Source organism: Bufo bufo, chromosome 10, assembly GCF_905171765.1.
Source record: "Bufo bufo chromosome 10, aBufBuf1.1, whole genome shotgun sequence".
Taxonomy (NCBI): Eukaryota; Metazoa; Chordata; class Amphibia; order Anura; family Bufonidae; genus Bufo; species Bufo bufo.
Window position 1 is genome coordinate 149,440,227 of NC_053398.1, and position 27,182 is coordinate 149,467,408.

The 27,182-nt window shown below is 46.7% G+C and overlaps 1 protein-coding gene across 2 annotated transcripts in view; it reads left to right on the forward strand.

Annotated features, from left to right (window-relative positions):
* ZNF469 (zinc finger protein 469) overlaps window positions 1–27,182 on the forward strand; it is a 456,265-nt gene that overhangs the window by 257,131 nt on the left and 171,952 nt on the right. For both annotated transcript variants that reach the window (XM_040410638.1, XM_040410639.1), the window contains exon 3: window positions 12,986–13,076. The gene's annotated coding sequence lies outside the window, so the exon portion shown is untranslated. The remainder of the gene's footprint in view (window positions 1–12,985; window positions 13,077–27,182) is intronic.

Sequence of the window (27,182 nt, forward strand, 5' to 3'; positions counted from 1 at the left end):
TGCTATAGAGGGGGGGGGGGCAATGGGGGGCGCACACTGTGCCACCAACGATTTATTACAATAGAGGGAGGAAGGGGGGGGGGGGGGGGGCGCACACTGTGCCACCAACGAATTATTACAATAGAGGGAGGGGGGGGGGCCGCACTGGCCACCAATGATATTCAAACTGGGGAGGGGGGGGGGGGGGGTCTGCCCCCTGCTGCCTGGCAGCCCTGATCTCTTACAGGGGGATATGATAGTACAATTAACCCTTTCAGGTGCCGCACCTGAAGGGGTTAATTGTGCTGATCACGGCCCCCTGTAAGAGATCGGGTGCTGCCAGGCAGCAGGGGGCAGTCTTGTACACAGTTTGTAGTGTATTCTAACTAGAAGCGTCCCCATCACCATGGGAACGCTTCTGTGTTAGAATATACTGTCGGTTCTGAGTTTTCACGAAGTGAAAACTCAGCTATGAAAAAGCTTTTATGCAGACGGATCTTCGGATCCGTCTGTATAAAAAGTAACCTACGGCCACGGATCACGGACACGGATGCCAATCTTGTGTGCATCCGTGTTCTTTCACGGACCCATTGACTTGAATGGGTCCGTGAACCGTTGGCCGTGAAAAAAATAGGACAGGTCATATTTTTTTCACGGCCAGGAAACACGGATCACGGATGCGGCTGCAAAACGGTGCATTTTCCGATTTTTCCACGGACCCATTGAAAGTCAATGGGTCCGCGAAAAAAAACGGAAAACGGCACAACGGCCACGGGTGCACACAACGGTCGTGTGCATGAGGCCTTAACCACAGTTCCGCATAAAATGGCCTGGCGTCTATACGCTAAGTTGAGCACATCGCAAATGTCTGTTCTTTTTAGTTCAAATGTTATCCTGAGGATAGGTCATCAATGTGAGATTGGCAGGGGTCTGACTCCCGGGACCCCGCCAATCAGCTATTTGAGTAGACTGCGGTGCTCCAGTGTGTGCTCATTTTATGCTACTTTCACACCTGCGTTTTGGTTTCAGGTTTTCAGATCCAGCAGAGGATCTCGGTACTGGAATTACATGGTTCTGTTGATTACACATCAGGATGCATTCCGTTCGGATGTTGTTGTGTAAAATTAAAACAGAACAAACCGGATCCGTCACTGAATGCATTGAAAGTCAATGTGTGACGGATCCGGTTTCGTAGGATCCCCCCCCCCCCCCCCCCCCCCCCCCCAAAAAAAAAACGATCTGTCACCATTGACTTACATTGTTTTTAGTGATGGACCAGTTTGTTCTGTTTCTGACGGCAGCTTACAGCAGTTTTGTGTCCAGTCACAAATCGGATTACATCCTGAAGCATCCTGAACAGATCTCTTTCCATTCAGAACGTATGGGGACAAAACAGAACCTCTGCCGAAATGCCAAAACGCAGATGTGAAAGTAGCCCAACAGCAGCTGTGCTTGGTATCGCAGATCAGCCCATACTACAATGACGTTGTGGCATGCACAAGGCTGGCATCTGTACTTTGTGGACCACAGTACACATACAGTTGTGTGTATGTGGCCTAAGTGAACTTAAAGCAAATCCTGGCAAATCAAGTAATGGTTGTTTTCAAATTCATGCCCATAAACTATAAAACTGGAGTTTGGCTGTTGGACACAAGCGAGTAAAAAAAGATCCATTACACCAGTAACAAATATCGACATTTCCCAGTGGTACATAGGGCTCGTACCGTCCTCAAACTGTTCCCATAGCCTTATGTGAACTGCCTTCATAGCATCAGTAATGTCAGCTCATATGTAGCCAGAGCCAAGAATGAGCAAGTAATCGGATTAAAGTACTTGTCACTCATTAAGCCTCAGGTCAAGTATTCCACAGCATTCCCGGACATCCAACCAGGGATTGGGAAAAAAATAAGGCATATATGGGTCTGAAGTTCAGTGTGAACCTAATGTGAACAGTATTCTAATATTTGTTTTCTCCTTCAGTCCACAGAATATGGTTTCATGCATTTCTGCTATCTGCACAGCAATGTCCCCTGTGCTGGAAATGATCATTTCTGTTCCTTATTTGCTTTGTTTAGATTTGTGAGAAAAGCAATTAAGTATGTAAAAAATGCAAACTAGGGCTTTATGGGGGAATTCTACTATTCGATGTGGAATTGGGGCTCTGGCCAATTCAGCCAACTGTATCAAATAAACTATTACAGCGTGTTTTTTATAACCTGTCAATCAGTTACTTAAGGTGCCTGGCCGCACCTCCCGCCATTCAGGTGCCGAGCGCCGCCTTCCCTGTCTTCAGCGCCGCCTCCGCACTAGGCTCAGCCTAAAGCGCCCGTGCGGACTCCTGGCAGCGGCTTCGTTGAGCGAAGTGCGCATTAGGCCGGCGCATGTGCACTTCGCTCACTCTGAAGCCTAATGCAGGCATGCAGTGTGAAGGACCGCCCCTCGGTCTTCCTAGCCGGAGACAGATGAGCCCTAGCAACGGTCTTTTTAGGGAGCAGTGGAAAGGGATAGGGGACATCAATGAAAGCTGTCATTATAAGGTAATTACAGATCTTTTGGCAATCATTGACAGACTAACTCAGGGAGACATGCTGAGCTCTAATAAACTAGCAAATAAAAAAAGAATATGACAGTTACCCTTTAAAAGAAGATTTTGTCATGGATCTGTCACAAAAGAATATGTAAAAAAATCCACGTGTAGACAAACTCTTAGGGGACGAAAACATGGAGCAGGCAAATGTGGTGTGGGTAAATGTCAAACACATACTATGTCCTGTAAACTGCATTTGCAACTGGTTTTTAAAATCTGTGAGGTTTTTTTTGCATAAAGATAAAATAACATGTGACCATCAACAAACATGGTGGTGAAACCACACTGTGTCAGGGCTGGTCTTCTTCACTGCCACACAGAGACTGCTAAGTGTGTCCATGCCCTTAATATGACGATCAGGTATACGGCGTGGATGTAACAGCGCCCCACCCCGAGAAAACACTCTGTGCAACGCTGCGCTGCACCTTTAACTGGAAGCCATTTGTTAAGACAATCTCATGCCTTACATAGGCGGCCCAGTGTAGAAACTCCATTTTCATACAAACTATGAGGGGATTTTGGGTTAGAAGAGGGGAGGGGTCCTCTTTTCAGCTCCAAAGAGTGTTTCTCTCTCTGGAGGACCTGTCCTGTCCTGTCCTGGACAATCCACTGAGGTGAACGGGCACAGTGTAATGCTTAGCTTCTCCTGTGGGGGCGCTGCGGAAACATTGAACAATTAGGTTAGTTTCAAACTAGCACTAAACAGCCTGCCGGAGATAATCGTATCCATCATAGCCGAATACTACCTTTCCTCACCAGAGCCCACTGACTATAATGGGACTCGGCAGGGATCTGGCACGTTTCCGCCTGCCTGCAGTGGTATTTGTCCAGCCATTCATGCTGGAAACAGGCTGGATCCCGGCCAGGTCCCATTATAGTCAATGGGGCCTGGCGGTGCTGCGGCACCTTCCAGCTGTGCCTGTGGGAACTGTTAGCACTGGTGTGAAACTAGCCTGACTGCCAGGTTTTCCCACAGAATACAGCTTATTGCTCAGGGTCCAGGCTACTTGTTATCAGCTTAGTGTCAAGAGAACCACTAACAAGTAGGGATTGCCCAGAGAACCCCCGAGTTGAAATCCTAGCATTTTGGCTGCCTGCAGCTGCCACTAGGTGGAGCTCACTTCATTTCCGGTGCTATGAAACGTGAAGCACTACATGTTAGGGAGAGCTGTATGGCTCAGGTCGGTGGAGCTGCCAGAGAGCTTTCTGCGGAGAGTAAACTTTCCTCACTGCTCCTTCTGCAACAAATACTGAACAACTGTAGTTAAATCCCAGAGTCAGTGCTAAGGACATAGGGCCACAAGGAGTCCTACACTCTCTATAAGATTTCTACAAGACTGCATACATGAAGGCTACATGCTCGCATCCACCTACTTAATAAGATCAACAAGGTTTGGTGATACTTTACACACATTTATCACTGTACTCCTCGTACAAAAAGAGTCAAAATATCCAAATATGATCAAGGCGAATGGCTACCAGGGGTGTATAATAGCCAGATCCAATTATATACAAACCCCTAGTAATCATGTCAGTCATGGCTGTCAAAATGAGAGCAGGTAATACCACATTTACTAATTGTGAGGAAAATCGGGAGTTAAGGTTTTACCACATATGGAATGGGCATTTTTATAAAGGTGGTCTCATGAAGACAACCCACCCATGTAACCTATCAAGACATACTTCCAGAACAGAGAACCTCTATGAGAGCGGCTCCCATTCTGTGTATTTGTATTACACGCACAGCTGTTCATCCGAATGGGCTCCAAGCAATGCTACATGGTCTCTGCAGGAAAAATGTCTGACTGCAAAATCCGACCCCCAGCGATCTGCAGCTCATCACGGCACCCGCATGTTAGCACTAAGAAATGTGCAGGGAATATCAACATTCTCTCGAAATCCGTGCTGTATTTGTGAAGGCTCTTCATAAGGAGCAGAACGTTACTCATTGATAAGACCTAAGTGGAATTGTACAATGAGGGTTGTAAATATCAGCCATGACGAAACAGACACAACGACCTCCCACAGTGGATTATGTAACCCAACAGGGAATCTGGCAGGACGGCTGCTGTAAAATAGCAGATTGATGGATATATTTTTGAATCTTGCTAGAAAAACAAGATTGTGGATGGATGGTGCATGGAAAATGACTAAACGCTACAGTGAGGCAGTATCTGCTATGAGATATTCTGTGTGTCGGGTTACCAGCTAAAGTCCAAGAATGCTGTGGTTTCATGGTGGATTAACCCTGCTAATATCATGTCTTTAAGAGGAGCTTGGCCAGAGGACCATCTGAGGTGCGGCTCCAGCACAGCTCTACTGTAGACAGGCAGTTCTCTAAACCACTGTCACTTTAGACAGAATTAGGAGAAAAATAAAAACAAGAAACAGGGCACAGGGATCTGCACATCTGACACAAGCGCAGTCAAAAGCATTAGGTTTTAATGCCTCGAAAAGCACTGTACTAAAATGTCTCTAAGATTCTCTAATTGTATTATTATAGTGCTTGAAAGGCACTCTATTGTTATTCCTCATCATCATCAGCTATGTTCAAACTGTATTTCAGAGCTCTCAGCGCTGAGGTGTGCTACGTACGTTTTCGAAACAATCAGATTTGTATTTTTTTTTATTATTATTACACTTAAAAATAAGAATTTCCCATAGAAATGAATGGCGGAATGTTTGGAGATACGAATTTGAACTGCCATGGATGATGTCCCAGGCCCAGTCTATCTACCACCCATTCCCATAGACACAGCCCCTCTTCTCTCTCACACACTCACACCTAGAGGCGCGTGCACACACACAAACTTTCAGCTCTTTTCAAGCACTATTGGGGTCATTTATTTAAATGGTGTAAAGTAGAACCTTTAATTTTCCAAAGGAGCTCAGAGAAATGAGAGGTGGAATCTGATTGGTTGCTGTGGGCAACTAAGCCAGTTCTACTTTACACCAATTTGACAAATCTCCCCCATATGTCTACTTATTCTTCACATCATTTTGTCAAATTGTTATTTTTTAGGACATTAGAAGGCTGAGAATTTTAGAAGCAATTTAAATTTTTTTTTTTTAAAGGAAGACACCTTGAGGGGCTTACATAATTGAAACCAGGATTTTTTTTCCCCCTAAAGTGAGGAAAATTGGCTTCTATCTCACAGGGGTTTTTGCCTTCCTCTGGATCAACTTGCAGAATACCAGGCCAAACTGGATGGACAGAGGACTTTTTTCAGCCTTATGAACTATGTTACTATGTTACCTCATTTTAGAAACTAAGCCTCTCAAATTAATTAAAACTGATTTTACAAACTTTGTTAACCCTTTAGATCAATGGTGCCAAACCATTTTTCGTCTGAGGGCCGCACTAGACTTGGTATAAATTTTGCGGGCCGGAACCAGGTAGCTTTGCCAGAAAGAAATGCAAACGCTGTGAGGGGGCACATGTGAGCATTACTACTGTGAAGAGGGCACATATCTGGCATAACTACTGTGAGGGGGCACGAGTGAGCATTACTACTGTGAGGAGGGCACATATCAGGGCATAACTACTGTGAGGGGGCACGAGTGAGCATTACTACTGTGAAGAGGGCACATATCTGTGCATAACTACTGTGAGGGGGCACATATCTGGGAATAACTACTGTGAGGGGGCACATATCTGGGCATAACTACTGTGAGGGGGCACATATCTGGGCATAACTACTGTGAGGGGGCACATATCTGGCATAACTACTGTGAGGGGGCACATATCTGGCATAACTACTGTGAGGGGGCACATATCTGGGCATAACTACTGTGAGGAGGGCACATATCAGGGTATAACTACTGTGAGGAGAGCACATATCAGGGTATAACTACTGTGAGGAGAGCACATATCAGGGCATAACTACTGTGAGGAGGGCACATATCAGGGTATAACTACTGTGAGGAGAGCACATATCAGGGCATAACTACTGTGAGGGGGCACGAGTGAGCATTACTACTGTGAAGAGGGCACATATCTGGGCATTACTACTGTGAAGAGGGCACATATCTGGGCATAACTACTGTGAGGGGGCACATATCTGGGCATAACTACTGTGAGGGGGCACATATCTGGGCATAACTACTGTGAGGGGACGTGTGAGCATTAAGTCTGTGAAGAGGGCACATATCTTGGCATTATTACTGTGAGGGGGCATGTGATGCATACATGTGTGTAATGTATCTGATGATCACACACTGCACTACATACATTACACACATGTATAGATCACATACTGCGCTGTCACCTTCTTCTGCAGGTCTACCTTGATGTCTGGTCTTTAGGCTTCAGTCAGATCCTCCACCGCCATGCTTGCGCCGTGTGCCCGACACCACCAGGAGCTGGCCCCTCCTCCTTTCATCTCCCGCCGGCTTCTCCTACAGCAGGGCGCTCTATGGCTCCAGTGCCCGCCCAATCTTACCAATCAGAGGCGTAGCTAGAAATGACTGGGCCCCATAGCAAAAAAATTTATCCCCCCCCCCCCCCACCCCTTCCAGAGTTCCCACCCAAACACCCCTCCAGGACCTCCCACCCCAACATCTCCACACCCCTCCCTAGATCCCCCTTCAGTGTCGTCCACAGATCTCCCCTTCAGTGTCGTCCACAGATCCCCCCTTCACACCCACACCCCTCCCTAGATCCCCCTTCAGTGTCATCCACAGATCACCCCTTCGGTGTCGTCCACAGATCCCCCCTTCGGTGTCGTCCACAGATCCCCCCTTCGGTGTCGTCCACAGATCCCCCTTCGGTGTCGTCCACAGATCCCCCTTCGGTGTCGTCCACAGATCCCCCTTCGGTGTCGTCCACAGATCCCCCCCTTCGGTGTCGTCCACAGATCCCCCCCTTCGGTGTCGTCCACAGATCCCCCCTTCCGTGTCGTCCACAGATCCCCCCCTTCGGTGTCGTCCACAGATCCCCCCTTCCGTGTCGTCCACAGATCCCCCCTTCAGTGTCGTCCACAGATCCCCCCTTCAGTGTCGTCCACAGATCCCCCCTTCAGTGTCGTCCACAGATATCCCCCCAGTGTCGTCCACAGATATCCCCCCGTGTCGTCCACAGATATCCCCCCCAGTGTCGTCCACAGATATCCCCCCCAGTGTCGTCCACAGATATCCCCCCAGTGTCGTCCACAGATATCCCCCCAGTGTCGTCCACAGATATCCCCCCCAGTGTCGTCCACAGATATCCCCCCCAGTGTCGTCCACAGATATCCCCCCCAGTGTCATCCACAGATATCCCCCCAGTGTCGTCCACAGATATACCCCCTTCAGTGCCGTCCACAGATCCCCCCCCAGTGTCGTCCACAGATACCCCCCCAGTGCCGTCCACAGATATCCCCCCAGTGCTGTCCACAGATCCCCCCCCAGTGCTGTCCACAGATATTCCCCCAGTGTCATCCACAGATACCCCCCCCCCCCCAGTGTGTCGTCCACAGATATCCCCCCACCCAGAGCCGCTTCCTAGCTAATTTATTCACTGCACTTCCCTCTGTGAAATTGAAGAGAAGCGCCGTAATCTCGCACAGGCGCACTGGCAGAGGCCAGGAAGACGGTGCACGCGCACTTCGATGCTTCTGCCAGTGCGCCTGTGCGAGATTACGGCGCTTCTCTTCAATTTCACAGAGGCAAGTGCAGTGAATAAAATATCTAGGAGGCGGCGCTGGGCGGGGGGATTACAGGCACAGGCAGCATCGCTTTGCTGCCTGTGGCGTTCGCAGCGCGCCCTGCGCTGATAAAGCCCTGTCATGGCTTCGCGGGCCGCATTTGGCCCGCGGGCCGTAGGTTGGGCATCACTGCTTTAGATGCTCCACAAGAATTAAATAAAGTAAAATTTCTAAATTATTTATTGCAGTTTACAGAAACACTCCATATGTGGTTGTAAATTGCTGTGTGGCCACACGACAGGGCGCAGAAGGGAAGGAGAGCCATACGACTTTTGGAAGGCAGATTTTGGGTGTCATGTCATATTTTAATGAGACTCTGAGGTACCCCTACAGTGGAAACCCCCACAAAAGTGACCCCATTTTAAAAAATACACCTCAATCAACTTATCAAGGGGTGTATTGAGTGTTTTGGCCTCACGGGCATTTCATAGAATTTAGAAACACGTGTCCGTGAAAATTTAAAATTACTTTTTTTTCCCCAATAAAATCTTGCTTTAGCCCCAGATTTTTCATTTTCACGAGCGTTAATAGGATAAAAAGGACCCCACAATGTGTTACCTATTTTCTCCTGAATACGGCAAAACCCTGCATGTGGTCATAAACTGCTGTTTTTGTGTATATGGGCATCACCAAACTGTAATGGTGAGAAGAGCGCACAATAGGGTAGTACGTCCCAATGATTTATGTTTGTAAAAGAGATGGAGGCTCACCTTGTCGGGTTGTGCTAAGGATAGGAACAACCCTATTGAAGACTTGTAGGAGTGTTGCAATCCAGGTGCTGGGTATGCTGCCACAGGAACATGATCTTTGAGGAGAGAAGCCCGGTCCCTCCCAGAGAGATTAGGTAAGAATAAGGTCCTGAACCAGGCGCAAATAACCTCCATGCAGCTGGATGATTAGATAAGAGTTCTCCTTTATCGTGAAAAGTATACATTCATGATCCAGTAAAACAACGCGTTTTGGGGGATCTCAGGCCCCCTTCATCAGGTTATTTAAATCTAGTGACACAATGTACATATCAGGGTTTATATACAGTACAGACCAAAAGTTTGGACACACCTTCTTATTCAAAGAGTTTTCTTTATTTTCATGACTATGAAGGCATCAAAACTATGAATTAACACATGTGGAATTATATACATAACAAACAAGTGTGAAACAACTGAAAATATGTCATATTCTAGGTTCTTCAAAGTAGCCACCTTTTGCTTTGATTACTGCTTTGCACACTCTTGGCATTCTCTTGATGAGCTTCAAGAGGTAGTCCCCTGAAATGGTCTTCCAACAGTCTTGAAGGAGTTCCCAGAGATACTTAGCACTTGTTGGCCCTTTTGCCTTTACTCTGCGGTCCAGCTCACCCCAAACCATCTCGATTGGGTTCAGGTCCGGTGACTGTGGAGGCCAGGTCATCTGGCGCAGCACCCCATCACTCTCCTTCATAGTCAAATAGCCCTTACTTTCAAAGTTTTCCCAATTTTTCGGCTGACTGACTGACCTTCATTTCTTAAAGTAATGATGGCCACTCGTTTTTCTGTACTTAGCTGCTTTTTTCTTGCCATAATACAAATTCTAACAGTCTATTCAGTAGGACTATCAGCTGTGTATCCACCTGACTTCTCCTCAACGCCACTGATGGTCCCAACCCCATTTATAAGGCAAGAAATCCCACTTATTAAACCTGACAGGGCACACCTGTGAAGTAAAGACCATTTCAGGGGACTACCTCTTGAAGCTCATCAAGAGAATGCCAAGAGTGTGCAAAGCAGTAATCAAAGCAAAAGGTGGCTCCTTTGAAGAACCTAGAATATGACATATTTTCAGTTGTTTCACACTTGTTTGTTATGTATATAATTCCACATGTGTTAATTCATAGTTTTTATGCCTTCAGTGTGAATCTACAATTTTCATAGTCATGAAAATAAAGAAAACTCTTTGAATGAGAAGGTGTGTCCAAACTTTTGGTCTGTACTGTACCTTAAAAAACGCATCTGGGGGTTGTCCCAAGGAGATAGGAACACCCCCCAGATGTTGGTTGATTAGCATTAGACAAGAAAAGTTTTAAAAAAGTGAATAACTTAAAAATTTCTTTATTAAGAACCTATACTAGTGGCTTGTTGTTTTATTGTAGAAGCCACTAGTATAGGTTCTTAATAAAGAAACGCACTCAGTCACAAACTTTTAAGTTATTTACTTTATTAAAAACATTTCTTATCTAGTGCAAATCAACCAACATCTGGGGGGTGTTCCTATCTCCTTGGGACAAGCCCCAGATGCGTTTAAGGTATATAAACCCTGATATGTACATTGTGTCACTAGATTCAAAAACCCTGATAAAGGGGGCCTGAGATCCCCCGAAACGCATTGTTTTACTGGATCATGAATGTATACTTTTCACAATAAAGGAGAACTCTCATCCAATCATCCAGCTGCATGGAGGCTATCTGCGCCTGATTCAGGACCTTATAACTTACATAAACTGCTGTTTTGGCCACATTGCAGGGTTCAGAAGGGTAAGAACACCATGTGCATTTGAGGCTGAAGAGGTGACAACATTTTAGGAACCACATCCCTCACAGAATTTACCAATGGGTGGAGTGAGCATCTTGACACCACAGGTGATTTGCAGAAATTAAGCAGCAGGGGACTGTGCAAAATGAAAACTGGAAGTATTCCACAGATTTGGCATTTCAGTGCCGAATATGATGTGTCCAGCTTGTGCCAGCGAAGACAAATCACACCCTTTAAACTGTTATGCGAGCTCTCTAGGGCAGCGGTCCCCAACCGCCGAGCCACGGCCCAGGAGCGGGCCCTGGAAGATTGTTTGCCGGGCCATGATAATTAGGGTGGCGAGACGCCCTGCCCCGCACAACTTTGTCTCTGATTGGAGGCTGAATATAAATTCTGAACGTCTATTGGTCTCTGCAGGTGTCAATCACATCCAAGCTCCCTCACCCCTTCGATGGGCAGCAGCCTAAAGGGCTCGCAGTACGCATGCGCCGCTCTGAGCTCCTCTAACTAGCTAATACCGACCACGTTCTTCAGACCAGCGTTCGCAACTGTCACCAAACACCGCTCACTCCCGCATCACGTGATGAGGACGGCCCGCCCCTTATATTATCTATCATATGGTCAGTCATGTGGTCCGGTCATCTGCTAAGAGAGCCATTGTATCCATGGAAACGAAGACTCAGAGAGCACGCGTGTCGCCCGTAGTTACCAGTGTGGAGGTCTCTGTAGGGAGTATAGTGTGGAAGTCTCTGTGGCGAGTATAGTGTGGAGGTCTCTGTGGGGAGTATAGTGTGGAGGTCTCTGTGGGGAGTATAGTGTGGAGTTGTCTGCGGAGGGTATAGTGTGGAGGTCCCTGCGGAGGGTATAGTGTGGAGGTCCCTGTGGGGAGTATAGTGTGGAGGTCTCTGTGGGGAGTATAGTGTGGAGGTCTCTGCGGAGGGTATAGTGTGGAGGTCTTTGTGGGGAGTATAGTGTGGAGGTCTCTGTGGGGAGTATAGTGTGGAGGTGTCTGTGGGGAGTATAGTGTGGAGGTCTCTGTGGGGAGTATAGTGTGGAGGTCTCTGTGGGGAGTATAGTGTGGAGGTCTCTGTGGGGACTGTAGTGTGGAGGTCTCTGCGGAGGGTATAGTGTGGAGGTCTTTGTGGGGAGTATAGTGTGGAGGTCTCTGTGGGGACTGTAGTGTGGAGGACTCTGCGGAGGGTATAGTGTGGAGGTCTCTGTAGGGAGTATAGTGTGGAGGTCTCTGTGGGGAGTATAGTGTGGAGGTCTCTGTGGGGAGTATAGTGTGGAGGTCTCTGCGGAGGGTATAGTGTGGAGGTCTTTGTGGGGAGTATAGTGTGGAGGTCTCTTTGGGGAGTATAGTGTGGAGGTGTCTGTGGGGAGTATAGTGTGGAGGTCTCTGTGGGGAGTATAGTGTGGAGGTCTCTGTGGGGAGTATAGTGTGGAGGTCTCTGTGGGGACTGTAGTGTGGAGGTCTCTGCGGAGGGTATAGTGTGGAGGTCTTTGTGGGGAGTATAGTGTGGAGGTCTCTGTGGGGACTGTAGTGTGGAGGACTCTGCGGAGGGTATAGTGTGGAGGTCTCTGTAGGGAGTATAGTGTGGAGGTCTCTGTGGGGAGTATAGTGTGGAGGTCTCTGTGGGGAGTATAGTGTGGAGGTCTCTGTGGGGAGTATAGTGTGGAGGTCTCTGTGGGGAGTATAGTGTGGAGGTCTCTGTGGGGAGTATAGTGTGGAGGTCTCTGTGGGGAGTATAGTGTGGAGGTCTCTGCGGAGGGTATAGTGTGGAGGTGTCTGTGGGGAGTATAGTGTGGAGGTCTCTGTGGGGAGTATAGTGTGGAGGTCTCTGGGGTTAATAACTACTGTGAAGTGGGGACTGCTGAAAGGGGGAAATAAATACTGCAAAGACTGCTGAAGGGGTTAATAACTACTGAGAGCCATAAGGCTTTTCCTCTCAATGAGCTGTGTGATGGGTTATATTTTGGGGGATGAGTTGCTATTATCAATGGAAGTACCTGATGTGAGCGCAGCAGTTAATTCGCACAGCTGACCGTTGGAGTGCTAAGAGTCAGACTCCACCAATCTGATACTGATGACGTAAGGACAGGTCATTAATATTACAGTCACAGAAAACCCCTTTAAATAAATTTCGCCTAATCTGTATATATTGACGCAGAGAATGTTGGTATTATTTACCTGTAGTAAAATGTATTATTGTATGTCTCTCCACAGATAATACTGTCAAATAAGGCTGCAAGGGCCAACCTGAAATATCATATAGCTGCTGAACCCCAGCCATGGCTGTGAACAGGTCCTGACCAGGGTAAGCCAAATCCTTCTCTCCTACCGTGATCGTTCTATGGATTTACAGCAAAAACTGGAAATGAAATGGCATGTTCTAGAGCTATCTGATGGGAAATGATGTACTTGTGCTGAATAAAACCTATTCCCTGCGCCAAATAAATGAAGGCTTTGCAAACAATCATTGCAGAAATCAGAGACTTTCTGCTGGAAGCTCACAGACGTATATAAACTTTCCTCCGGGAAGGAGATAACGTCCAAATTATACCGTGCTAGACTAAAGCAGTCAGCAGAACGCAGGGGAAAGGACGCATTCATTAAAATCATACAAAAAAGTGGAGTTCAATCCAGACATTTAATACAGGTTGTTATGTCAGCATTTAGCCCTGTCGGTCAGTCAGTGTCGAGACCTCAGCTAGTCGTGTATTTTCTATAGTGTTACGGTTACAAGTACTGACCACGTGTGACAATGAGCATCTATTCATCGTCACCTGCTGAGGACTGGCCAGCAATCCGCCATAAACCTGATGACATTCTGCAGGTATTTTATACCCTATTCACATACACAGGACAAGTAATGTGCTACTAATTATCTACACTGAATTACAATGGGGTTAATCTGTGCATGGACCTGCTGGCCGATCTGAGGCAGATATCGTAAACTTTCAATGAACAGGTTAATAACTAGTACCAGCAGACTATGACCGAGTGGTCTAACATATTGCAGCTGCTTCATGGGGGAACAGGAAGGCTTTATCAAAGCGTTTGATGTTCAGAGAAGGAAAAGGGATTAATTGTGGAACAAATAAACCGGTTTCTATGAATGCGGAAGGTCATTTCCAGGAAGAGACTGAGCACCGCATGCAGCTCCGCACTCACAGTCCTCTGAAGTATTACATGTGGTCAGGCAGGACTGTGGCAGGGACCGTGCTGATGCTTACTACCCAAAATCCAGGCTATGGCTGCAATGTCTTCACTGGACGGTTCCTTCTCTCGCCTTGTTCATTTATCATAGCTCCAATTCTAAGGTTTAAGCATACTGACAGATTTAATATTCCAAGTAAGCTATGTACAAGATGAAGTCAAGGAAGGAGCAGATATATCTTCTTCAGTATATTAACCCTAATCCCAACACATGCTCTTGAGAGCCTGCAAACATCAGAAGAGCGGACCAGCACTCACGCAGCCCCTGTACATATGCCAGGTGCCATGTGTGTCCATCTGGAGGCCCCTCCGTGAAGATAAATTGTGTTCCACCAGAAAGTCTCCTTTATGTTTGGACCTTCAGGCTTCCTGCGTGTCTGTGGCTTCAGTGGTTGCCATTATCCATCTTCTTGCTGGTTGTTCTCTTTTTCTTTTAACTCTTCCAAGCTCCCTAAATATGTGACCAAAATATGCTAAAATGTCAAACATATGCAAACAAACAGCAAGCAACACAGTGCTGCAGTTTAAAGTATGAGGGATGGAAAGAGTACCTGCATGATCATATCTGTGCCCTAATGGAGTAACACTATAGAGTATCCATATAGTCAGTGCTGTGTAAAAGTTAAGGATTCAAAATAACGTCTTGAAAATGACAACAAATGAGCTTATTATTACATGTCATAAGTGTGACAGGCGCCTTTACAGATAGGCCGGTGATTGGATGACATGGAGAGGAATGCTCCTCTCAAGGGTGCACCTTTACTCTACCTGACAAAATTCCATTCAGAATCCTCACCATGCTTTAATTAGGACAGCGACCGTGCAGTGAACTTACATTCTGCCCCAGCAGTGCCCCAATTTCTCGACAGCAAATGTGCCTGACTGAAATACAGCTGAGAGACTTTGAAATCATAAGCCAAGCTTGGCGCTGATGGACATGCTGCAGATTGATGCAGTAAGAGGGATGCTGCCTAGAAATAATAAGGTGCTAAGATAATCTCTCCTCTGATGTCACAGGCATGGCTGGCCCCGTGCTGTACGGATGGAGCTGGATCGGCCACATGTTCCTTCAGAATCACAAGAAACTTTCCTCTTCTTATACTGTCTAATGATCTGCCTCTAATCTTCCTACATGATATCTCCACATCTGCTGACTCTTTTCTTCAGATTTCCTTAGCAGAAGCAGCTGATAACACTTAGGCCCCTTGCAGACGAGCATGTCCGGATTAGGTCCGGATGCATTGCGTCTGTGATCAGGGAAAATCATGCGAGAGCGTACGCAATTTCAGTCAGTTTTGACTGCGATTACGTTGCTCAGTTTTTTCCGTGCGAGTGCAATGCGTTTTGCATGCGTGTGATAAAATACTGATTGTGGTACCCAGACCCGAACTTCTTCACTAAAGTCCAGGTTTGGGTTCTGTATTCTGTAGATTTTATTATTTTCCCTTATAAAATGGTTATAAGGGAAAATAATAGCATTCTTAATACAGAATGCATAGTAAAATGAGGGGTTAAAAATAAAAAAAATTAACTCACCCCATCCACTTGTTCGCGCAGCCGACATCATCTTGTTTCAGGACCTGCCAAAGGACCTTTGATGACGTAATCGCGCTCGCCACGTGGTGACGTGAAAATCACCGCTCATCTGAACAGCCCCATTAAAGTGAATGGGTCCAGATGACGGAATTCGCTTTGGTGGCAGTTTCAGAGACCTCTGCTTCTTTAGTGGTTTTTCCCACTATGGTAGCCGCTCCTTCGGTCTCTGCAGCACCTGAGTACTTCACGTCCTTCAACACCTCGGCCTTAACTTCTTCAGCCTTTGTTTTATTGGACCAGACATCATATACTTGCCCTCTTAATTCTTTCTCCTCTTTCTCATCGTGGAAGGAGGCTCGGAGAACTTCACCAGACTCGTCGATTTCTGGCCTTTTCTCTAAAGTCTCACTCAGGACACTGTACTCCTTTTGGGAGGAATTCAGGAGAGCCATCCCATAGTAGTAGACAGGATCCGTATACTGGCCGTCCATCTTCTTGTATTTCTTCCCCAGCAGGCTGCTGGCTGCTTGGAAGGCCTTGTAGGCGGAGGGGACGTCTTTCGCGACCAGGTCCTGGCTACACACTGCCATGAGTCTCTTGGCCTCTGAATCCACATCAGCCCCATCAACGGGTTAAGCAGAAAGATCTTCCATCTTCTCTGCCTCTGGCGGCACCGCATCGCAACCATCCCCAGACCCCTTCTTAACAGGCTCTGGCTTAGACTTCTTGGCATCTAACTCTTCAGGCTTAGTCTTCTCCAACTCATAAAAGTTCTTCCCGGCTGTACCGACATGTCAGGTCATCTACCACTGCCTGGGTATGGGTCTCAGACACTAGGCTGACGTTTTCCCCCTAAACTCTCGTCATATCAGGTATAACTATCAGGTCGCTACCAGTAACAACCTCAATTTCGCAAGACCTCGACATGGTAGCTTCCCTCTCGGAGTTGCTAACGGTCACAGCACATACGTCACCTATACTGCTCGTGTCCTTATTAATCCTGACCACTAGGGGTACCGATGAGCTGATCCCCACCTGGGACACCTCCCAGCAACCATAGAACCCCATGGAGACCGCATATTCACCTCTGGTACGTGTGGTACACTCTCTAATATTGCCACACCTTCCGATCTGTTCAATGCATTGGGTTCCCCCAGCTGTATTTTCTCAACATTTATCAACACCTCTGTTTTTTTTATAATTTTCTTCTAGGGGGTGCTATTCCCCTGACCACATCCTGCAACAGTAAAGGCATGTCAATACCATCACATTTTTCATAAGACGTCACCTTTTCAGTATGCACTTTATCAGCACCATTGTTTCTAATGGCCACTTCACTTAAAAGGGTTAGGTAGCAGTTCTGCAAGAGTCTCATTACTGACTGCAGAAGTGTTTCCACTTCCCCACAAATTACGGAATGGGAAATCACGGCCCAACATTCCCTCATACATGAGCGCATTTAAGCCAGCAAGTCCATCAGTCCCAGCTGTCACCGTAGTGTCTGTCCAGCACATTTATAACTTTACCACTCTCAGGCTTTATTGTTGTGCTACCTCTTACCCAGGCTAACATGGGATCTCTGATTTTTGCCATCCCTAAACTAGCTTTGGTCATGGGCAATTTAGGCAACACAGCAACTTTCACCCCTGCAGACTCCTGCGAGGTAGCAACCCCAACAGGCTTACCTGCCTGTTCATTCACTGCTTTTTTCACATCGTACCATACTTTTGCAACAGTTTCTTGCCTTGGTGACTTATCACCTACTGGCTCAGCAGGTAGCAACTGCCACCGGCTCACTGTCACTGGGTCTGCCACACAATCAATAACAGGAACGATCTTACCCACTGTTGTCACGGGTTCGGCAGTCTCGGGAGACGAGGACATCCCATGGACATCTATACAGAGATCATCATCCAAAATCCAGCTTTTGGAGACCTGCCCTTGATTCCTGGTACCATGATCACCTGCAGACTCTGTGGCAACCGATGCCACTGGAAACGACATGGCCTGGAGTCCAGACCCTTCCAGGACGGTCACTCCTGCCGCAGACGTGGGACTCTGTGCACAGTTGCAGGGTATATGGGAACTCCTGAGAGCCGCACCACTCTCAACCTCCTTTCTTCCCGAAGGTTGCCCTTGGCAACGGCACACTTCTGCTTCTCCTCCAGAACTCCAACCGCAGAACTTGAAGTACTCCCGCCATACCATATCTGCCAAAATAAGGGAAAATCTTCGCCCAGTGCGAATTCTGGCCTCAGGGTCTCACATTTCAATAGCTCCAACTGCACGGAGCCAAAGTCCATCACAAAGGTCAGTGACACCTTAGTTTTTGTCTATGGCCCTCGTGTTCCAAAATCCAGAATTTCGGGCAGGACCCGCGACACTTGCTGGCAGGAGTCTAGTATCACCCCCAGCGGGATTTCCCCGATCACCAACTCGCAGGACTTTTCCCACGGGCTCCACCATTTTGCAGCCATTTTCACCAGTCAGTCGCTCTACCTGGGCTCCTGGCCCATTAAACCACTGCACAGCTTGCACCACAGGGAAACAAAAGGTCCAGATTATCACCAGCAGTTTTCCAGCAGCACCTGCTCATTTCTGCATTGTCGTTGCTCCTAGCAACCACTTTGCCTTCTTTCAGCAGGGACGCTTGCCCGCATCCTCCCCCAATTGTGAGGGATTAACTCTCTTTCGGGGTCATTCTCACAATTATCTCCACCAACAACCGGATTTCAGGTCACACGTGAGATTAGTTTCCCACCAACAAAAACATAAATCATACAAAATAAAGACCTGCCCGTCTAGGCACTAACTACTACAAAAACATAAGCCCTGACTCACCTATACAGAGCACTATTCACACAAGGAACATAAGTGCAGCTTTCTCCAGCGCTATAGTCTTGCAGCCTCCTGGCTGTAACCAGGGCTGTGGAGTCGAGGAGTCGAAGAGTCAGAGTCTGAGGCAATTTGGGTACCTGGAGTCGGAGTCAGCAAAAAATGAACCGACTACGACTAGATTTAAATTGGAATAAAATAAAAAAAAGCAAGTTTAAATGTCCCAAATCACAAAAAGTTATAATTAATTACCGTATGGGGGCATCTGTGGGTGGCACTGTTATGGGGGCATCTGTGGGTGGCACTGTTATGGGGGCATCGGTGGATGGCACTGTTATGGGGGCATCTGTGGGTGGCACTGTTATGGGGGCATCTGTGGGTGGCACTGTTATGGGGGCATCTGTGGGTGGCACTGTTATGGGGGCATCTGTGGATGGCACTGTTATGGGGGCATCTGTGGGTGGCACTGTTATAGGGGCATCTGTGGGTGGCACTGTTATGGGGGCATCTGTGGGTGGCACTGTTATTGGGGCATCTGTGGATGGCACTGTTATGGGGGCATCTGTGGATGGCACTGTTATGGGGGCATATGTGGATGGCACTGTTATGGGGGATCATTGTGGGGGCATCTGTGGATGACACATATAAAGCATCTTATCTTATGTGTCATCAACAGATCCCCTCCATAACAGTGTCCCTGTGTAGTGAATGGGGGCCGGCATCTGTTTCTGTAATGGCAGCGGGGCCCGGTGCCCGATTCATTCATTCAGTGGGCGGAGCAGGCGCGTGACGTAGTGAGCTACGCTGCGAGCACCCACCCGGCCTCCTGACTGCCAAGAAGTTAGTAGTAAGTAGTACAGCGCTAGATTTAAGATGATTGGAATACTTTAACAATACCCACAAGTTAGATATGATTACCGTATACTACAGTGAGCGGGGCCCGGTGTAGTAGAATACAGTGACTGCACCGGGCCCCGCTGCCATTACAGAAACAGATGCCGGCCCCCAGCCCCTCCTCCCTCTCAGCCTATTCACCGGATGGTCGCAGCATTCGCCCCCATAAGACGCACTGCTATTTTTCCCCCACTTTTGTGAAAAATACGGTACTTCTCTACTGTTAGAATAAAGACCAATGCATGCAGTGCGTCACATTACCGCAAAACGAACACGTTAAGTGACCATGAAGAAGCTTTTCATATGCTTCACTATATGGCACGCCACGCACAGATAAGGAGTGGCAATACTTATACTTTCCATTGCGTTGTGTTCCGCTGTTACAGGCCCATGGTTAACCTCGCCTCTCACTGATAACTGATTAAGTAAATATGTTTATTGCAGGACTAGACACTTGTATAAGTGAAGAGAATGGATAGTCAATAGCTCAAGAATGAAGCTGTAAACCATTCGAAAAACTGCTGTCATTCAGCTAAGGCTATAAAAACTTGTAAACTCAGCTTAAACTTTAAACATGACTATGGGATTCTACTAGGGAAATCATGTTTTAGAATAAATGCCCGTTCCTGGATCCTCCCACTGCCCTATCTTCAACAGAAGATCAGCACACAAAGGAGAAGGCAGCGGCTTCCTAGCCAGTAGTTCTGTGGTGTGACATGTATGTTGCCTTTCTTTCCTTCAAGGAATGTATAAAATACATCTGCATATTAAATACAGAGGAGTCGGAGTCGGACCATTTATCTACCGACTCCACAGCCCTGGCTGTAACCCTTCAACAGCTTCTGCGGGGATTGTGGCCCAGATGTCCTCCCAACTCCGGCCTCATGACCCTTAGTCCGAGGCGTCATGGCGTCAACCAAAGTTCTGGCTAGCACATAGCCCCGTGGTTCCTCAGCCAACCCGGTTGAGACCACTTGTACAGAGCCTCCACAAGACTCTGTTTCACCAAACACTCTCCGCTGACTGACAGTCTGGGCTAGGCTCTTATCCCAGACTGATTGTGGCACCTGGTGCTGCCTCAGACCTGATGATTGCCGGGGAAGACATGGAAACTCCTGCCATAAATCTCCCCTAGCAGTGATGAGGCCTGTCACTGCCTCACAGTGGTCAAACCTCCTGTATCCTTCCAAGCTGAGCGCCGCAGCCATGGAATCTGACAGGCCTCCTATCAGCGCATATGCAGAGAATATTGTGATTTCATACAATGGATGGATGGGAAATTACAGGTAACGGTATAACGGCTTGTCCCTATTACCAGAAACACTATTCAAAAGAAGCCCCTATACCCCAGCAATATGCTTTTATTTAGAGATGTTCTACCCATACGCTGCACAAGTGTATCACGGACCATATATAATTAGACTGATGCAGCATTGTGCAGATCATATATCGTCATGTTCTGCAGCGCTGTACACATTATATATAGTTGTACAGAGATGGTCATCACTCACATCTCTATGCAATATTTAGTATACAAAGACTGCTTAAAGGGGTTGTCCACTTTTTTATGACCTACCCTCAGGATAGGTCGACAATATCAGATCAGAGGGGGGTCCGACACCCGGAACCCTCATTGATCAGCTGTTTGAAGAGACCGCAGGGCTCATATTTTGTTACGGGGGTATGAGATGGTGTCCACATGATGTAATTTGTTACCGAAAATAAAGACAAAGCAACAGAATCTTAAATAGTGCTGGAACTTTTTTCTGCTGTTTATATCTTGAGAAGTTACCTGGTTCATTCATTGCACGGAGGATAAAGGATACATGGTGAGCTGGAGATTGTGTTTAATAGCTCATATATTGTTTACCTGCTCGCCATCAGAACTGCAGCAGTGAGTGGTGTAATTACAACTAAGGCGCCCCATTCACTTGAACAGGAAGGAGCTGTCCGATGGAAGTGAATGGGCGGCTGAGCTGTTGTGATCAGGTAAACAGTGAAGAGAAGGCAGCGCTGGTACGAGAGCTGCATTCCCTTCATACAGCTGATCGGCGGGGGTGTCGGACTCCCGCTGAGATGATATTGATGATCAATGCTGAGGATAGGTCATCAATATAAAAAAAAAAACGGACAAGCCTTTTAGTCAACAAGGTAGCTGTCATGTGCATTTCCTCCCAGATTCTGTTCTAGTTTAGAGTGGAGATGTAGTTCCATGGAGTCTAATAAGTTTGGGATGCTGCAGTGCTGTCCAGGGCAGGCTGTCGATTTGAAGGCAGATAGAGTAAGTTCAGTATTGCTCTGTTTCTGTTCACTGTGCTTCATTTGATATCTACTTGTATGCCATTCACCTGCAATCCACTCCATTGCCAGATCATATCCTCCAACCCTGACCCTTAGCGTTCAGTTCCTGTCATTTATCAGTGCTGATATGTGCTGTCCGAATGTTGTGCAATTCAGTTCTAAGTCCTGAAGGTGTCTGAGAAACAAGAGACATAGGGGGTCATTTACTATCAGATATACGGCAGTGTTCTGGTGTATATCTGTCGCAGATTGTGGCACAAATAATCAGAGAATTTTCCCCACACACTCCAGGTCTAAAAAAGGGGCTTGGGCAGAGAAGGGGGGCAGACCAGTAGGCCTGTCTAATTTATCATTTTCTACACATGTTATAGGAGTAGAAAATGTTCTAAATCTACACCAGGAAGCTGGTGTAGATTTAGACTGGCGGTGGATGCGCCAAAGTTATATAGCCAGCGCAGAGGTTATTAAGATCGGTGTCTAAAATGCTGGTCGTAATAAATTACCCCCATAGTACTTGGGGAAAGGTGACTGCTATAGGTGAAGTCCAGTTTTGTAGTCTTGTGGACAATTGGTCATTTCTTCTATACTGCACAAAGAAGAGGATATCCTTCTTCCCTATCGTTCTGTAGCACACCATCAGAAGCAGAGGACAATACACAGCAATCAGTACTGGGCAGTGTAGCTATGAACCCAGCACTGGGGTGAATCAGAAGCAGCGCCTCTCACTCTATTCCTCCTCCCCTCTCCAAAGACTACAATGGGCAGCATGTAACCTGATTCCTCAGTGAGCTGATAGTCTGCTTTGTCTTAGACCTCATGCACACGACAGTATTTTTTCACGGTCCGCAAAACGGGGTTCCGTTGGTCCATGATCCGTGACCGTTTTTTCGTCCATGGGTCTTCCTTGATTTTTGGAGGATCCACAGACATGACTCGTTTTGGTGTCCGCCTGGCCGTGCAGAGCCAAACGGATCCGTCCTGACTTACAATGCAAGTCAATGGGGACGGATCCGTTGGACGTTGACACAATATGGTGCAATTGCAAACGGATCCGTCCCCCATTGACTTTCAATGTAAAGTCAGGAGTTAATATACCATAGGATCAGAGTTTTCTCCAATACGATGGTATATTTTAACTTGAAGCGTCCCCATAACCATGGGAACGACTCTATGTTAGAATATACCATCGGATTTCAGTTAGATCGTGAAACTCATATCCGACAGTATATTCTAACACAGAGGCGTTCCCATGGTGATGGGGACGCTTCAAGTTAGAATATCCTACGAACTGTGTACATGACTGCCCCCTGCTGCCTGGCAGCACCTGATCTCTTACAGGGGCTGTGATCAGCACAATTAACCCCTCAGGTGCCGCAGATTTATTTCCATCCAGTGTTGCATTAATTTTTCACCAAGATCTTGCATTGATGATGGTGGAGTCTGACCGCTGCGCAAAGCCTTCTACAGCACATCCCAAAGATTCTCCATGGGGTTAAGGTCTGGACTCTGCGGTGGCCAATCCATGTGTGACAATGATGTCTACTGCTCCCTGAACCGCTCTTTCACAATTTCAGCCCGATGAATCCTGGCATTGTCATCTTGGAATATGCCCATGCCATCATGTCCTTCAGTAGGTTCAGGTGGTCACTGACCTCATTCTTGGAGCACATACTGTGGCGGAACCTAGACCTGACCAACTGCAGGACCCCAGATCATAGCACGGCCCCCACAGGCTTGTACAGGAGGCACTAGGCATGATGGGGGCAACACTTCATCTGCCTCTCTTCTTACCCTGATGCGCCCATCTCTCTGGAACAGGGTAAATCTGGACTCATCAGACCACATCACCTCCTTCCATTGCTTCAGAGTCCAATCTTTATGCTCCTGGCAAATTGAAGCCTTTTTTCTGGTTTCCTCACTGATTAGTGGTTTCCTTACGGCTACACAGCTGTTCAGTCCCAATCCCTTGAGTTCCCTTCGCATTGTGCGTGTGTAACTGTTAGCGGTTTTCTTCAGGCAGGTTTATGCTGGTATAAGATGAGACATCAGACCTCCAACCCATGAATACTTCCCTGTGCAATGAATATCCAGTTTGCTTCTGATCAGGAGGTAAATAACCAGCCCAGACTGAACTTAGGTGGCTAAATATCTGACATCTTTATTTCCCAGCACATATTTATAGGGTTCATTGGGAGTGGGCGCATATTATCTCTCAAGATCCAATTGGAACGATCCTGGTAGTTCTCAGCAGGCCTTGGGAGACATGTTTGTGAAGATACAGTTGAAACTTTGTTAAACAATGCTAGTATCTGCTGTATACAATACATGACAAAAGCTTATTTTACATTGAACAGGTTTTTCTCTACATGCTAACAAGGTGCATAGGCTATCTTAGTTTGTTTCATTGTATGTGAGGTGAGATGTTAAATAGCTCCTTTGTTCAGAGATGCTGCTATTGTGTCCAGCACTGGCAGAGGGTGTGTTACGTGCTAATTCGATGTGCTGCATGCATCAGAGATGAGGCTTGTATAATATATGTCTTATCTGTGATGTATCAAACGATTTATGAAAAATCCCTTTCAGTAATGCTCTTACTTTCACTATTAAACATAGCCCTGAGTTCTACTGTTGTTTTTCTTCAATTTGATTTCACCAAACGTTTAAGTGATCGCCGATCACCATCATTCAGGATTTTTTTACCGCCACATTTCTTCCTCGAATACGATGGGTCCCCACTATCCTTTCAGTGTTTAGTAATGAGTTGGACAGTTCTTAACCCAGTCTTAGTAGTTTCTGCAATCTCCTTAGATGTCTTCTCTGCTTGATGCATGCCAATGATCTGACCCTTCTCAAACAGACGACCATCTTTTCCACGACCACGAGATGTGTCTTTCGACATGGTTGTTTAAGAAATGAGAAGCAACTAATTGCACCAGTGGGGGTTAAATAACTTGTTGCCAGCTGAAAGATAATCGCCCGTGCAGTAATTATCCAATAGCAGTGCAGTAAACTATTTGCTTAGTAAAATTTTTGGGCAGGCAGTGTATAACTCATTTAGAACAGAAACCTCCACGTAACAGGCAAGAGTTCATATAGAACTTGTGAGGGCATTACCTTTAAAAGAAAGATTAATAACCCACAAACGAAATGAAAAAATAAAAGTCAATAAAGTTCAGACAGGGCTGACGTAATAGGTTAGGCTATGCCTCGGGATCTGGGCGCTACACATCAGGTATGCTGAAGGAATCTGGCGATGACCTTCCTCAGATACTGATAGGAATCAGTGGCCATCAGATGAGGAGTGCTGACAGGAGCAGAATATGTGAAGGTCTTAATAAGCTCATATCTCAGAGGCCTGACCCCCACTTCTGTGTCCTATAATTATGGGGTAATTGACTGTCTTTACTTTTCAAACCAGTTGAACTTTGCTGACAAGGGCTCTTCAGAGCTGGTCAATGAGAAGCCACAAAACATTAAATTCACACTGTAGAAATGTTAATAAATAAGAAAGAGGTTTTTCTGTAATACACATTAATGACCTACCTTCAGGAAAGGCCAGGGGGAGAAAGGCTCCTTTAAATATCTATTCAGGCACAATCTGGTACCGACACTTAGCAACATTCAAGTGAACAGCGCCTTGTAGCCCTTTCATACCATTGACTATTGGGGGCCAAAGGGATGCGTCAACAGGAAATACTCCAATAAAACTCAACTTAAAGGGGTTGTCCGAGTTATGTAAATAAAATACAGCACTGTAAATCTGATGGTCAGCAATATATACATAAGCTGAGCAAGTTTTAGGCAAAAAATAAAAAATATTTTCTCATTTCCCTAGTTCTGCTCTGGCCCTTTGTTGACATGCAGTTGAAGAGCTGTGGGGCGTGTAACAACAATCTCTGATGTTTTCCTCACAAATATTCTTGGGTGTCAACAAAGACTGCCCCCACCCCCACCCTGCTCTGTAAAGGGAGTGAATAAAAGTGCTGCCTTGTGTGCAGTCTGACTGCTGGGATACTCAGCAGCCTGTTGTATGTGTAGGACTACAAGTCCCAGCTGTATAGTACATTGACAATGCTGATACACACAGGATCTTCATCCTACCTGTTCTTGTGCAATGCTCTGCAAACAGCATAGGAGTACAGAGAAGAGAACTCCTACGGACGTTCAGCTCTATGTCTGCAGGGTGAGGATCCTGTGCACAGCATTAGTCTCTTCACTGCCTGGGAAAGAGGAAACTCTGCAGCTGCTCTGCACCTAAGGCAGAGCCTCCAGCCCTGAGTCTGTGCTGCTGATGGCAGAAGGGGTTAAACTGTGCTGAAGAATGCAGTGGGAAGGGAGACACAGGGCAGACAGCTCAGCCCAGTGCAGGGGGTGTGACCAGCAGATCGGGCAGTGCAGGGGGCGTGACTTTTTACTCCAACAAGCACACCCCACACAGGCAGACCTGCTCCCTAAGGCTTGTGCACTCAACGTCATCAGAGAAGGGGAATAAGCTGACATCACAGGTTATGTGACCCTCAGCTAACTAGGATAACGGGGCCGCTGTAGAGGATTAAAAACCCCTTACATTTACTTAGTAAGAAACACACAAAGAACAAAAAAATTACTTGGTCATTATCCTCTAGACCAGGCATGCTCAACCTGCGGCCCTCCATCTGTTGTAAAAATACAAATTACATTATCTGTTATACTGAAATGTTATCTGCCAGGTAGTCGCCTACAACGCAGAATATTATTTTGTGAAAACTACAACTCCCACGTTTTGCAACAGCTGGAGGGCCGTGGGTGGAGCATGCCTGCTCTATACAAGGGGAATGTTAAAGGAGCTGAACCCGGACATAACCCATTCTTCCCCCACTCATCCACTCTGAGAAGGTGAAATGCCCCGAAGCTCTCCCTTGCTGTATCGCACAGGACAAGGACTGCTCGGCGGAGGCTTCTGCCTAGCAGTGTGCCCAATGCTCTGATGGGTCGGCTTCAGAGCTGCCTTAGCCATTTACAGTTTAGGGTAGCGCTAAAGCCCACCCATCAGTGCTGGTGATGTCACCGGGCTCACTGACAGGCAGAAGCTTTTGCCTAGCTTACCCATGTAGAGCCTGGTACATCAACGGACTCCAGAAAAAGCCCTTGCTCCGATGCTCATGTCAGAGGGGCTGAGTGGGGGAAGAAGGGGATATGGGTATGGGGACAACCCCTTTAAGGACATAAAACAACTTGACTGTTTGCATTTAAATTCGTGTTGAGTGAAGTTATCAAAAATTAGATTCAGATACTTCCCCAAATTTCACAAACAAATTACTATGTCACAAAGCACATTTATTGGTATGTAGCGGGCACAATGATGGGGAATATTGACCACGCCTTTGATCATGTTTTCAGGAGAAAATCGAATAAAAAAATAAAAATAAAATACTCATCTCATCCATTTGATCGCATAGATCTTGAATCAGGTCGGCGTGGTGACATTATACATCACTGTGTGCGAAATTTCGCAGTATCTTCATTCAAGATGGCTGTGTCGACCTCTTCACATGAAAATGAATGAGGTGAGTATAGTTTTTTTTTCTGCCATTTCAGGGAAAACTGATTAGTTACCACGAAGTATCAGAAAAATTCAGCTTTGCAGCAAATCAAAATT